Source organism: Canis lupus, chromosome 29 (assembly GCF_011100685.1).
Source record: "Canis lupus familiaris isolate Mischka breed German Shepherd chromosome 29, alternate assembly UU_Cfam_GSD_1.0, whole genome shotgun sequence".
Classification (NCBI taxonomy): Eukaryota; Metazoa; Chordata; class Mammalia; order Carnivora; family Canidae; genus Canis; species Canis lupus.
In genome coordinates, this window is record NC_049250.1 from 9,222,829 (window position 1) to 9,237,830 (window position 15,002).

A 15,002-nucleotide genomic window follows, 5' to 3' on the forward strand; every position below is an offset into this window, starting at 1 on the left:
AGTGATATTGAGCATCTTTCATGTGTTTATTGGCCATTTGTGTACCTTCTGTGGAGAAACGTGTATGTCTTCACCCATTTTTGAAATTGGGTGGTTTCAGTTTTGGTATTGAGCTGATGAATTTTAATAAGAGATATGTAAGTGTCACGAGCACACTATGAAGGTATGCACACGAGTTGTGTCTTTATGCAATGTCACCTTTATTCAGTCATAAACCAAGGTTAACATAATTGTCAAACAGGTCCAGAATTCCAAAGTTGATGACATTTACCACATGTTCACTTGGCTTCATACATGTCACACAAAGCAGAGCAGAATACGAAGTCACACAACAAACAAGATGCAACAAGGAGAAGAAGTTAGTGAACCAAATGTGAAGTCAGTTGGTGAGCACACAGTTGAGATGAGGCCTGGTTCTGGTCGGGGTCAGCTCTCGGCACGTGCTGCTCCTGTTCAAGCAGCGAAGAATCTCTGTTATGTTCAGAAATCAATTCGGCAGAGCCTTAGGTGGCAGCTGTCTTCTTGATGAGCTAAGACATGAAAGGGTCAGCATCAGACGAGTCTGACAGTTTGCTGCAAAAAATCCTGCCTTTCTAAAGGAGTTTCATGAGTCTTGGATCTTTGCATATCTCCTCTGATTCTGCTGGTTATCAGTTCTGGGTGTCCTCAGCTTGTGCTGGTTTGGCAATATCTGGTCTTAGCTGCAACATCCTTGGCTACTCACATGCTTGACATGAATCCCTGCTTGACATGAGTGATTCCATCTTGCTCTATATGGTATGTTTCAAGTTGGTATGCTTTTATTACTTATCCTTTAATAAATATTCGCATTCCATAAGTTAACTCAAAAAACTCCTGACTATACAGTCAGCCCCCAACACAGGTAGATTCAACTATACACATTCATTTGAAGAATGCATTCTTTTATGTTTTAAAAATTTTATTTATTTATTTGAGAGAGATAACAGGAGGGAGGGGCAGAGGGAGAAGGAAAGGACGAAGCAGACTGCTCTGAGCAGGAAGCCTGACATATGTGGGGCTTGATCCCAGGACCCTGAGATCAGGACCTGAGCCAAAGGCAGACTCTTAATTGACTGAGCTACCCAGGTGCCCCTGAAGAATAATTCTCAACAGGAAGGTTCCAGATGACTTCAGGTGCAGTTAACTTCTCTAACCCTTACAAACAATATATTCCTGCATTTAAATAACATAATCAAAACAATGATAAAACAGTGATTATGAAAACGAAGAAACAGACCTTGAGTTAGTTCATTCTTGTCATCCTAAGTGACCAGTGGAGTTTGTACTTATATTTAAAATTGAAAACTGAAAGGTGTAACATTTTTATTTGGTGAGTGCAAATTTTAGTTTATGCATGAAAAATTTTACTATATTTGAATAATATGTTTAAATCTGAAATTTAGATTAATTGCTAAAGAATGAATCAAGAAAATAAAGTGTGATCCTTGTGATGGCTACCTAAACTGGACCTTTAGCAGATCTTCTGGTTTTATTATATTTTATTTAATATTATTGTTTTTATCAACATGACTGGGAAATGCAATAAAATAATATGTTTATTGTCTCTATTTCTTTTCTGGCCCATATTATTATTTGTATCATTTCAAGATCATTACTGAAAATGATTTTATCATAGAGAGAAAAGAGGTGTTAAAATTGATCCATATACTAAGTGTGCCACTTGCTTCCATATGCATTACCTGGTCCTTTACTGGATCAGGGGGCAGTGGGTGATGGTGACGTGGCCTGTACAGAGCTGTCCCTGTCACAGAAAAGAAGAGGCTAGTAGGGTTTCAGGTGTTCAAAAATCTCCCACTCCATGACCTTGGCATGATAAAAATTATTATTTTAGTAGAATGACGTTTTGAATTAGTTTAAATATTGCAAGGTGATGGGACACCTGGGTGGCTTAGTGGTTGAGTGTCTGCCTTTGGCTCAAATGATGATCCTGGGGTCCTGGGATCGAGTCCTGCATCAGGCTCCCCGCGGGGAGCCTGCTTCTCTCTTTCTCTGTCTCACATGGATAAATAAATAAAATCTTTAAAAAGATATATATGCAAGGGGACAAAGCAGATGAAAGAGGACCGAAAAGAGCTGAGACACAAATGTCTTCTGTCATCATGGTGCCTTCCCCAACGGCTCACACTGAATTTCCTTCACAAGTGAGGGCTTCTCATTTGAACTAGTTATAAAACTGCACAAAGTATGCTGAGTTCTGAGGTACTTAGTCTGGAAAGAGATCTGCAGAACCTGGCATGGCCAGTGTCTCTCAGACTATCAGATATGAAAAGAAGAATGCAAAGACAGCTGCCAAATGTTTGGAGAAAGGCATGAATCTGGCCAGACCATTCCTGGTGGAAGCTGCATGACAGTTGTTAAATGTCAAGCTCTGGCTGCCAGAGTCTACTCTCCTCATCCTTTCGCTTGGCTTTGGGGAAAGAAAAATCAGTGTGTTTCCCTAAATCCAGAGCTGCTGTAGGCCCCTATCCAAAATGGTCGCTACCCTTTCTGTTCCACAGGAACCTTTACCGCCAAGGGTCTTAAGCTCCTTTTCCTTCTAAAACAAAATATGATTCAGCATTCCTCTATGTGGGGTAGATAGAATTTGTGTGTTATTTAGGAAAAAGACCAGACACTTTCTGATGAGACCAAATTCATATCTTAATTTTATACTGAGGCGTAATGTACAACAGAGTGCACATGCTCTATAGTGAATAACCTGATGAATTTTCAAAAAGTAAACCCACTCTTGTAACCAACATCACATGAAGAGAGTACTTTATAGTTGTTCCCCCTTATCCATGGTTTTGCCTTCCACAGTTTCAGTTACTGGGGTCAGCCATGGTCTGGAAGTAGGTGATCCTTTTGATGTACTGTCAGAAAGTCAATAGCAGCCTAATATTATGTCACAATGCCCACGTCATTCACCTCACTGCATCACATCATGTGGGCATTTTATCATTTCATATCATCACAAGAAGCAGAGTGAATACAGTACCATGAGATATTTTGAGAGGGAGACAGAGACCATATTCACATAACTTTCATTACAATATGTTGTTATATTTGTTATATTTTATTATTAGTTATTAGTGTCAATATCTTACTGTCCCTAATTTATATATTAAACTTAACATGGGTGTATATGTATAAAAAAAACATAGTATTATATAGGGTTTGGTACTATCTGTGGTTTCAAACATCATCATCATTTCATTTCAAACATGAAATGCATCCCCTGCAGATGAGGAAGGCAACAGTGCTAGCATCTTGCAAAGTCCCCTGTAATCGTTACTCCCCAGAGAGGTAGCCATGGCCTCTCTTTTATCATCAAAGATAAATTTTTCCTGCATCAAACTTTATGGTATTTTCTCATGTATATTCTCATATGTCTGGTTCCTTAAATGTAACATTTTGTACATAAAAATAATTTTGGGGAATCCCTGGGTGGCTCAGCAGTTGAGCGCCTACCTTTGGCCCAGGGCATGATCCTGGAGTCAGAGGATCGAGTCCTGCGTCGGGCTCCCGGCATGGAGCCTGCTTCTCCCTCTGCCTGTGTCTCTGCTTCTCTCTCTCTCTATGTCTATCATGAATAAATAAATCTTTAAAAAATAATAATAAATAAAAATTATAATAATAATAATAATTTTGCTCTATGAATTCATTTATTCTCCTTACCATATATCATTCCATTGTAGGAATATAGCACCATTAATTTATCCATTCCACTGATGGGCATTTAGGATGTTTCGGTCTGAGGTTATATGGTGCTGCTCTGGACATTTTATACATGTTTTTTGGTTCAAAAATATACATATTTATCTAAACTATAGGTATCTATCTAAAAGTGAAATTGTTAGACAAAAGATATGCTATGTTCATCTTTTGTAGACTTACCATACAGTTTCCCAAACTTGTTTTATCTACTTACACTCCCATCAGTGGTATAGCTGTATGGTTGGTGCTCGTTGGAAGTGAACAATAGTTTACATTTCCCCGATGACTAATAAAGTTGGAGTTCTCTTCCTATGCTCATTGATATTTTGGAAATCCTTTTTTAGTTAAATACCTGTTTGAGTCTTTTGTTCACTTTTCTGTTGGGTTCTCTGCCTTTTTCTTACTGGTTTTTATAGTAAGAAACAAAGATATAAATGAATCTTATCAGGTACATGTATTACAAATATCTTCTCATCTTCCATGGCTTGTCTTTTCACACTCTTAGTTATAGTTTTAATAAACAGAAGTTCTTAATTTCAGTGTAAACCAACTTAGCAATTTTTCTTTAGAGTTGGTCTTTTCTGTGTCCAGTCTATTAAATTTTTGACTTCTCTAAGAATCCAACCTACTATTGATACCCTATCCAAAATTAGATTCCTGTGGCTAAGTATCTTATATGGAAGCGATTGCTCCCTGTTGTGATCTCAAAAATATTTAACACCATGGACAATGGCACTCAATTCCATGAATTTGACTATCTTGCTTTGTAAAGTACACAAAAATCTGTCAGCACTGATATAGTGATACACAATCTGCCATACTAAAAAGCCAATTGAATTTTTGTTGCATTTGTGGCAGAGACAGCATGTGGGATTAGGAATCAGAAAAATTTATACCAACCTGCATTTCTATCATTCGCTTTTCATTAGTTGTTGAGAAGACCACACTACTTAAACTTCCTGGGCATCTGTTTCTGCATCTGTAAAAGGGGGATGGTAATGATTATTTTAGAGTCTGGGGGAGGCTTACATGAGATAATTTGTTTGAAAATAAGTTGCATGATCTAAAAACATACATGCATACAATAAAAATTGTCCATGTCTTAACTGCAGTGACCAGGGATTTGAACATAAACTAATTAGATTGATAATAGCAACTGATATTTATTGAACTAACAATGTAGGAGGCACTGTTGTAGACATTTTCCATGCCTTAACTCATTCATTTCCCTCATAACCCACAGGGTCAGTTCTGTTAATAAACTCATTTCCAGATGAGGCAACAGAGGAGCAGAAACACTCAGTGATTCATCAAAGGTCAAGCAGTGAGAAAGAGCAACAGAATGTTAGCCAAACAAATGGCTGCAAAGTTTACATACTTATGGGAATTATGTGATGCCATGGTCTTGGACTTGATTCATGGAGGGGCCTCCCAACCTGACAGTGAATACAGTCAAAGAAATGAGGAATTTTTGTCAAAAGCCACTGTTAGACCACTCAAGTGAAGGATGGGGTTTCTATTAGACCTCATAAAGGATGTTTTAGAGTAGGAAGGGAATTAATATAAATTGGATGGTTGCACAAAGATACTGTCAGGTACTTTACAAAGACCTGAGGCAGACATTGTTATTCCTATTTTACAGATAAGAAACAAAGACTTACATAGATTCAATGATTTGCTCAGATTCACAGAGCTAGGGATAGCATCAAAATTCAAACTCATATATAAGCAGCTCTTTCCCCTAAACCAAATTTGTCAGGACATTTAAAAACTCCCAGTTAGGGGGTGGTAGGACTGATCAGTATCTTGGAGGTCAGAAAAATAAGTTAATAAGCTGGTGCTACCACCACAATCCAATAGTATGCAACGTTAATAGCGCTTAATATTATCTCTAACAACTAGAATTTTTTCTTACATACATAATTGGAAATAGTTGGAAAGGGCAAGAAAAGGCATGGGATCCTCCCTATGAAGCAACAGCAATGACTAAACTGAGCAAGGATCATAACAATAAGGAAAGTTTTCTATACTAACAAGCGACCATTCACTCATGATTTCAACCAAATCAGTGAAAATCAACAATTGCTTCTGATTGTTCAATCTGCTTCTGTCCAGGCTGCCTCAGAGGGATCTTAGATTAGATATGAGACAAGTTAATACCCTTTATGAATGGTCCTTCTGTGGTAGCAACCATCTGAACAGATACCTAGTAATGAAGTTCTGGAAAAATTTCAAGTGGCAACAATTGCCTTGAAAAAAGTAACATTGAAGAAAAATCTCTAATCTATAAACATTTTCTCTAGAATTATAAAACCTATCAGGAAAATTAGCAACAATGGCAGTGAATTGTCCTTTGATTTTATAGGATAAAATAATTGGAAAAGCAAATTTATTTTCTAGACTTTATATGTACCCACACATATGAGAATTCAAAAGCATATATCTAAAATCAGCCAAAAGTATGTTTGTATGTCCACAGATCAGGAGGATGGGTCTGGTATTTTCTCCCCTTTAACAGGGAAAGAATGCTTACATGTGAAATTTTTAAGATTTATATTGAAGACAATATATATATAAAGTACAGAATTATATAACATTAAGCTAACAATCATCTTAATGCCTTTAAAATAAAGCCTATATTAATCAACAAAATAGTTTTTATTAAAATATATAATGAGCCTAATTATGTCACTTGTAGGTTAAAGGTCAAGCTAAAAAGAAAACCATTTCACAAAGTTCTAGTAGAATTCATATCTTCATTCCTTAGGGAAAGCAAAAGAAATAAAAAATCAGTTCTTGGCTATCCGGATGTTATATTCTTTCTTTCTACAGCAAAAGAAGGAGAGAATTTGTGGGAAAGATTATTAGTCCTCAAATGCACAAATCTGAAACAAACTAAACCAGTGACTAGGCTTCTCTCTGACCAGGCTTCTGTGGATGTTCTAGGTGTAAGGATTAGGCTATGTTGGCCTCAAGTCTTTGATTCTTGTAGCCATTCTCTGCTCGGCAGCCACCATCATGCCTGGAGCTTCCTCCATCCTCCTTCATCTTCAATTCAGGGATATCACAGGAGAAGGAGCAAGCAGTAAGCTGGTTCTTGTACTTTCTTAGTTCCTGTCTCATGGCCACCCTGGAGTAATACTGTGATTTATCATCTACACTGTCAGCTGCATAGGAGAGATGATGGAAGTTCCCTATGGCTCAGACATCAGCCACCGAAACTTAAATATGTACTTCTTAAAATGGCACCAGTTAAACGAAACGAAATTACATTCCAGAAGTTACCTTCTATCGATGCAATTCACAGAGACATAAGCAAAAGAAAGATTTGAATTGAGTCAGATAATTTTTGGAAGTCCTTGGTGGTGGGGAAAGGAGAAATCGGAGAAAACCTTTTGGTGCAAAGGCTCTAATACCAACACCTGTGGAGGTACCGGTTGAGGGGAACATGAGCAAACACTGGGTTAGGGAAGTGTTTTGCTGGGATAGATTGGGGGAAAGTGAGGAAATCTAGGCCAGTGTTTTGATATACTAGAATAATGTAATTGGAAAATAAGAAGAGAATAAATACAAAGTCAATAAATACATTAGGCTGCGTCTATGGTTAAGAGATTTGGTCCATTTTCTCTTTATTGATTTTCAAAGTCAGACCATTTCCCCTTAATGGATTTTGTTTTTTTCTGCTGACACAGGTGATGTTTATTAGATTCTTTCTTTATTTTTTACTTTGTTACAACTCTTCAATAATAATATTAACCTCTATTACATGCGGAAACACCCTTAGCTAGCACTACTCACTTTTTCCCTGCTCCCCACCCCTGATCCATAAGGATTATGTGGAAAGGGTGATGTTGGGGTAATACAGTCCTATATTTCATTTCCTTTTCCCTCTTGTCTTAAAGTTGTCTTAAAGTATAGTTCTTTATATTATACTTTACATTACATATAGTAAGGCACACATGGGCCTCCTTCTTTGTGGTACACAAAGAAAGCTCACATATACTTTCTATTCATTCCTTCAGTAAACAATTACGAGGACCACATTCTGCTCTAGCACTCTCCTGGTACTAACCGGGTAGACCAATCCCATTAGGTCCAGGCACTGTTATCTTCATACTTTTCGGTAGTAAAACTATACTCCAGATCTGTGACTGGATGAGGAGAGCAAAAATGAGAAAAGCATGGGTAGAAGAGATCCACTCAGGACAGTTTCTAATCAAGGGACTCTGAGTTCACAGTTTAATCTCTGTGAGCCTCAGTTTTCTCATCTACAGCACAGAGACAATGATATTTATGAATATGCCTATGAAGTCATAGGCAATTCTGAAGATGAAATCAGACACTGAGCAAAATGCCTCCTGCAGTTGGCGGGTATAGTACACACTCCGTAAGGGACCATCATACTAGTTGCAGAGAGCCAAGCATGCTCATGGCAAGGAATAAGAGAGGATCCCACAAACAATCTTTGCTCTGCCCCTGGGGAGACAAGTGGTTAAGATTCTGCCTCAGAGTCTCCATAGCTATTAAATGACATAATCATATTCTCTCCCTGAGAGGAGTATCAATAAAATTAAATGAAAAACAGCACATTTCCTTGGGAATCATATGCTCCGGGAGAGGTAATACTGCATTTGTGCAGCAAACTTCTGTTGCCAGGCACCATGCTCTGCCCTGGGTTTACAGGTCTCGGGAGCGCAGAGACCTTGGCTCATGGCACTGCTATGTACAGCAACAGCAGGAAAGGGAGAACGAACACTGAGGTCTTCAGAATCAAAGTCACGTTTTCTCTTCTTTAAACATCACTATTGTTTTGTGCCCTAGGAGGAAGAGAATGACTCAAAACTGAAAGAGAGGAGGGCACCTGGGGGGCTCAGGGGTTGAGCATCAGCCTTCGGCTCAGGACATGATCAAGTCCCACATCGGGTTCCCCGCAGGGAGCCTGCTTCTCCATCTGCCTCTGTCTCTGCCTCTCTCTGTGTCTCTCATGAATAAATACATAAATAATCTTTTTTAAAAATTGAAAGAGAGAGAGAGAGAGAAAGAAAAAAAGGAAGGAAGGAAGGAAGGCAGGAAGGCAGGAAGGGATTTAGAGAAAAATACCTATATACAGCTCCAGAGAAAAATAACTAAAAGGAAATACACCCAAATGCCAGTAAGATTGGTAGAATTGCTGCTGATTTAATTTCCTTTTGAAATTTTTGTCGATTTTTCAAATCTTCACCAAAGAACATGTATTACTTTTATCATCTGAAAAAAAAAAGAAAAGCAAAGAAAGAAACATAAGAAAATAGAGATACTTTCCAAAACTGAATTGCGTTGCAATCATCCACCACAGCACACATGGAATAATCTGACCTCCCATCATCCTTTCTACAATATCACTTGGGGTAGGTCACAGTCTCATCAACTGGCTGACAGAAGTCTGCAGTCTCTTAACTGGTATGCAAGCTTGAAGGAGAAAGCAGATGGGCATTTTAAAGATCTAAAGATACTCTCTCCACAAGAGTCAGGGGAAAAGTGAGGCAGGGAGTTAAAATATTTTGAAGTCGTTTGGGGGAAAAAATGGCAAGTCCACTTGGAAATTTTCTATCATTTCTGGTAGCAAAACTAGAAACAAGAAAATAAATGATTCGGATTGAGTTATGGGGTAATAGCCTTGGACAATCATTTTTAAAGTTTCTGCTGTAGATGTTTGCTGTGACGTCTTTAACTTCTACATGTAAATTAAGGAAGTAACAGTTTGTGTAAATGGGGAAATGCAGCCTGCTTGCTGTCTGTTTTTCCAGTCGAAGACAAGCGGTATCTGAATGCCCGTGGCAGTGAGGGAATGTGCCAGCCACTCATCCGCGACCAGGAAGAGAGGACACATCAATCTCACCGAACATTTCATTTCCATGCTATGAAACAGTGTGCAATGCCACGGCCACATTTAATGGCCCAGACAAAGTACAAAAGGAAACCTGTCATCCTGTTAAAACTATCAAGCACTGAAGAATGAAGCTGGGACCAGAACAGTGTGGAATGTGCTTTTAATACACTTCTGATTTCCCCAAACAAGCAGAAGTTGATTCACATGAGCTTCTCCTAGCTTACAAGCACAACCTTCTGCAGTATTATTTCAGAAATCGCCCTGAAATTGTTTCCTCTACTTTTTTTGAAAGCAAAACAGTGTCTAAAACTATCCCAAGCTTTTCATTCTATAGCACAGGAAATATTTTTATCTTAAAGAGATCAATCACGTCCATTTTAAGTATTAAAATGGGTTTATTTGGCTGATCTTTTTTTACAACATAATCTGCATATTATTAAGAGCATGTAATTCTAATGTCCATTGGCTTTGTAGCCTCTACGTACACAGTAATAAGACCTTGTGATCAGTTTTTATCAACTGAGATAGTCTGTCTCCATTTATTTCTTCATAAGAGCCTGGATACCTCATGGTGCTTCCAACCCAGGCAGGCAGCATCATCTTCTTTTTCTTCTACAGGGTCTCGTACAAAGCTATGGGAAGTAGTTCCTTCCCAATCCTATGGAACTGCTGGTGAGTCTTACGACATGTCTCTTGGATACTTCTATGAACTCCCAGCCTTTACTTAATGCCCACAATAATACCACATTTGTCATGAAAATTCATTTCCAACATCCACTGTTATTGTGTGTCAACAAAATCTGCAGAAATCCAAGGAGAATAGTTGCTACAATATCCCATCCATATCCCACCCCTCTCAGCTAAAACCCCTCCCTGCTTCATCAATTACAGTAGTTCCCATGGATGTCTCAATAGATTCAAGTAGATATGGTTTGGGGAAGGAGGAGATGTGGGATGGGAGGAGGAGGGGGATGTTTATATAGATGGTATCTTTGTCTCAGCTCAGCCAGACTAAAAGCCCCAGAAGTAAGATTAACGTATATTATTTTTTACCTACACTCCAGGGTGAAAGATTTCACTGTTAGGCTCATTCATCACACATGACACTTGCCCTCTAGCTGAAAAGACATATTGTGGAGTTTGGAGATGTTGACCAAAAAGTAGGAAATTTGGATTACAGTCCTTATCCTGCCCCTTTCTAGCCTTGAGTCCATGGACACACATGAAGGGACACACTTTGTCTTGCCCCGAGCTCTGTTCTCACAGCTGAACAACTGTTCAACCAACGTTCTTAGCTCAAATTCCTTTGAGCTCTCCCCTTGCATTGTCCATATAGTTGAAATGATAACAGCTATCTCATGTGCCAAATGGAGCTGTTAAATTAAGATATATTACATGTGAACATGTGCAGTGTCTCCCTTCTCCTTATGAGTCAAAACACAATCCTAACAAAGTCTGATAAGCCACGGATACTACTGTTATTCCCCATCCAGAAAAAGAAGCAGGGCCCAGCTTTTCAAATCCTTCCTGGAAGGTACTCAGACATCTCCTTCAGGGGCCTCTTCACCATCAGAACGTGTGAGCACTTCCTCCTCACAAACTCCTTTTATTCAAGCACTGGCACTCAAGAATTTTTTTGATGCGTTTATTATTTTGTCTTAGCTCAAGCATCTTCTACTATTTTCACCATAAAATGCTAGTGCCATAGGAACCAAAAAGGCCATGCATGCCCAATAATGCAACTGCAAGACAGCAGACCATCTATTCACCTGGATTCTCCAGCGGCTGCAGAGTCAGAGTTCCTGCCAATACTCACTGGACATGTATCAAAAGCAAGAAACAAACTTTCGTTGTGTCAGCCACAAGAATTTCAGGATTAATTTGGGGTCTCAGCATAACCTAGTCTATCCTGACAAATTCTGGCTAAGGATAAAAACCCATTTTTGTTGGGATTTTAAGATAATTTTTAACTATGGCATGGGTTAAGAACATGTTGCCAACCACAGTAAAAGCCTCCCACACAAGGTGTCAGAAGACCAGACTCCAGCCCCACCTGGACCGCTACCCTGTCATGTGGCTTGGTTATCTCTGTATTGTACAGGCTTCATTCTCTCTCTCTCTTGGTTTTTTTTTTTTTTTTTTTTTTTTTTTTTTAACAAATGAAGGGAGATGGCTCAATTAGCTTTAAAGGTCTAGCAGTCTATAAACAAACTTCTGGTTGTTTGTTTAGGAACCTACCTGCAAAAAAAAAAAAAAAAAAAAAAAAAAAGGAACCTACCCGCTATCTGTAATCGTCTATAACTATGCTTGCTTCAAAAAGTTAAAAAAAAAAATACTGACAGTTGTTTGGAACGTGATCTATTTGTAAATGTAGGATTATGGTAAAGTCTGCATCTCATTTACTGTCAGGTTACTTATAAATCCTATATAGAAGCAATTCTACCTTAATATTAAAACATAAATAAAAGAAGCCGTTCTACCCTATGAAGCAAGTGGCATATGTGTGTGTATGTGAGTGTGTGTGTCAGTTAGGCAATGAACACTTCTACAATTTACACAACTTGAGTGCACAAAAATTGAACTCAACAGAATCCAAGCTTAGGTGCCTTATCAGTGAAAAAACTAACAAAATGATCGTTGTATTCAGAATAATAAAAGAGAAGGTGCTCTAGAAAGAGAGACAAATGAAAAATTATAAAACTAAGCTCTTGTCAGAGAAAACTGAGCCAAGACTTTAGGAAATGTCCCATATGATGAGGAGGTAATACTTTTCAATCTGCAAGGTCCAGTTCTGGCTTTGGGTTCTTTGCCATGTAACTTTCAGAGGGCTTTAGAAAAATTGAATTACCATAAGAGATCATGCACAAATGTTTCTGGAAGGGGCGTGGGAGACCCAGGGCTCTTTGTTTTGATATGAATTAAGTTTTCATCTCTGGTTCTGGACCTGCACTATTGGCTGCTGCTCCGGTTTTTTCCTCTAACATCTGCCTTGGCTGTGGTGCTAAGCTTCAACTGCATCAATTAACATCTCATGCTTTGCCCAATCCATGTCCTGCTTGTCACCTAACATTTTACTTGAGTCATTTTCAAATTCTCTCTTCTGAACAAACCTATACTTATCCCATGATTGGGCACTGACATAATCAAGTCATGTTTGTGCATCCATTCCTACTGCTTAGAACCGTGTTTAGGAAAATGAGTACCTTTTACTTTTGAAGAGTGGATCAAGAATGCAAATTTGTGCAGGTTAATTTTGTCTTCAATCCTGATCGCTGCTCCTTGGTTGAGTTACCTGATTTATAATTTATATATATATATATATACACACATATGTATCTATTACTACATACAGAAAGTAAAATCAAACGTGTGTCAGAGTTAAAACTAATAATAAAAACATATTACCTCCTTCGAGTTTATGGTATCTATAAATACACATATATATTTACCTTCTGATAGTAATTTGTATTTTATAAGAATGTATGTAAAACAAAGAAAGTAAGTATAAATGGAATAATATTTTGAAAATCGTTTATGAGTTTTCCTTTCTACCCTCCATGAGTTTGTGCATTGGCTAGCACAAAGCAACCACATGGCTGAGCAGAGATTAGGATTTATGACAGTGGTTAAGGAGAAAGAATGAGGCAATAGCCCGCATCTGATGTTCATACAATTTCACAACAGGACAAGAGACTTCAGGGCATTGCTGAGGGGAAAGGCTTTCCAATCTCTTTTTCTCCTCCCTTATCCTACCTGCCGCAAAGCTACAAGACCCAGGCTCTATGTGTTCTTCTTCAGTTTTAAGAGTTTTTCTTTCTATGCAAGGGGTAAAGGCCATGAACTTGACCCTCTAAGATAAAAAGAAGACATGAGTTAGAGGAAATGCAAGAAAAGCCTGATCCTTTCTGGTCTCAAGATGTGTAAGAAGAGCAAAGAGAGAGAGAGGAATGAGTCAGCAAGAGGCCTGGAGCAGGTGAGGTAACGGTTAGACACAGAATTACCAATGACACAGACTTCAACCCTGGGGGCCAGCAGGACTCCAGCACCCAGATTCACACTCCACAGAAGCCAGAGGCCACCAGGTTCCAGAGGACCCCAATGTCTCCTCTCTGCTTTATGGTCGGTTTTGCTTTAGATGCATCTTGAAAAGGAGCCAGAAGAGGGATGAAAGACTGAAAAATCAGAGACACAGCATATTTACAGAGGTGACTATCAAATTAGTATCTCATTATTCGTATTCATGGACTGAAATGTTACTTTTTCCCACTGACCACTGTGGGAACTCATAAAGGAAACAAGATCACTTTGAATAAAACGAGTTACATTATCTTTACTAGTCTAAGCTGTCATGTGAGTTAAAACTTTCAACGCACCTCGCAAATTAAAAGGAAGTTACCCTAAAGTAGATTTGAAAGCAAAGAGTCTATTTGACTCAAAGTTGAAGACGTGCTATGCTATAAAAGCAATATAAAAAAATCATTGTCTGTTATTGTAATTATTCTTTTGCTCCCATCCAACTAGGGGTATTAAATGCAATTGTCTACATTTAAAAAATATTTTTACGCAGCATGGATTCTGTTAATATCAATAAGTATTAGATGCCTTTTCTTTTTTTTTTTTTTTATGATAGTCACGCAGAGAGAGAGAGAGAGAGAGAGGCAGAGACACAGGCAGAGGGAGAAGCAGGCTCCATGCACCGGGAGCCCGACGTGGGATTCGATCCCGGGTCTCCAGGATCACGCCCTGGGCCAAAGGCAGGCGCCAAACCGCTGCGCCACCCAGGGATCCCGATTTCTGTCATCTTAGATGCCTTTTCTGCACGAGATTTACTCACCTCATCCCACTGCACTGAGGTGTGGCCACATGATTTCCTTTGCCAATTAAAGGTGAGAAGTAACTCCTCTCACTTCCATGCAGATCCTTAAGAGCCATATTACAGTTCACCATGATTTCTTTCTCTCAACACTGGGTTGTGGAAGCACATGCCAAGGTGGAGCCTCCATCAGCCTGAGCTCTTAAGCAGCTACAATGAGCAAAGCCCCCAGCTGACCCAAAGAAATAGGTAGCATGTGCAAAAGATAAACCTTTTTTAAAGGCACTGAATTGTTCAAGCTGCATGTTATCACAATAAAAGCTAGCCTACCCTCACTAATACACATTAAGAAGCACGGAATGTTAGAATGTCTAATGTTTATGTTTCTGCTTTTGGTGAATTTAAAGAAATATCACAGGATGGTAATTTAAAAGGTGTCTGTTTTATTCAAATGATTTTAAGATCTTGCCAAGACATGCCCATATTAAGAAGATAAATCAGTTAAAGAAAACTACTATGAATACAAAAGTGTTCATGAATAATATCAATGTTCTATGCAAAGTGGCTTTCAAAGAAATTCTG

The 15,002-nt window shown here is 38.6% G+C and overlaps 1 long non-coding RNA gene across 1 annotated transcript; it reads right to left on the minus strand.

The window, feature by feature from the left end:
- Window positions 1-218: 218 nt before the first annotated feature.
- Window positions 219-14,734, minus strand: LOC111093213. Its single transcript, XR_005380845.1, has 3 exons — window positions 14,442-14,734; window positions 4,639-4,717; window positions 219-530 (listed from the first exon to the last, which is right to left on the minus strand). It is a non-coding gene; the product is annotated as an uncharacterized LOC111093213 (long non-coding RNA).
- Between the last annotated feature and the right edge of the window lie 268 nt (window positions 14,735-15,002).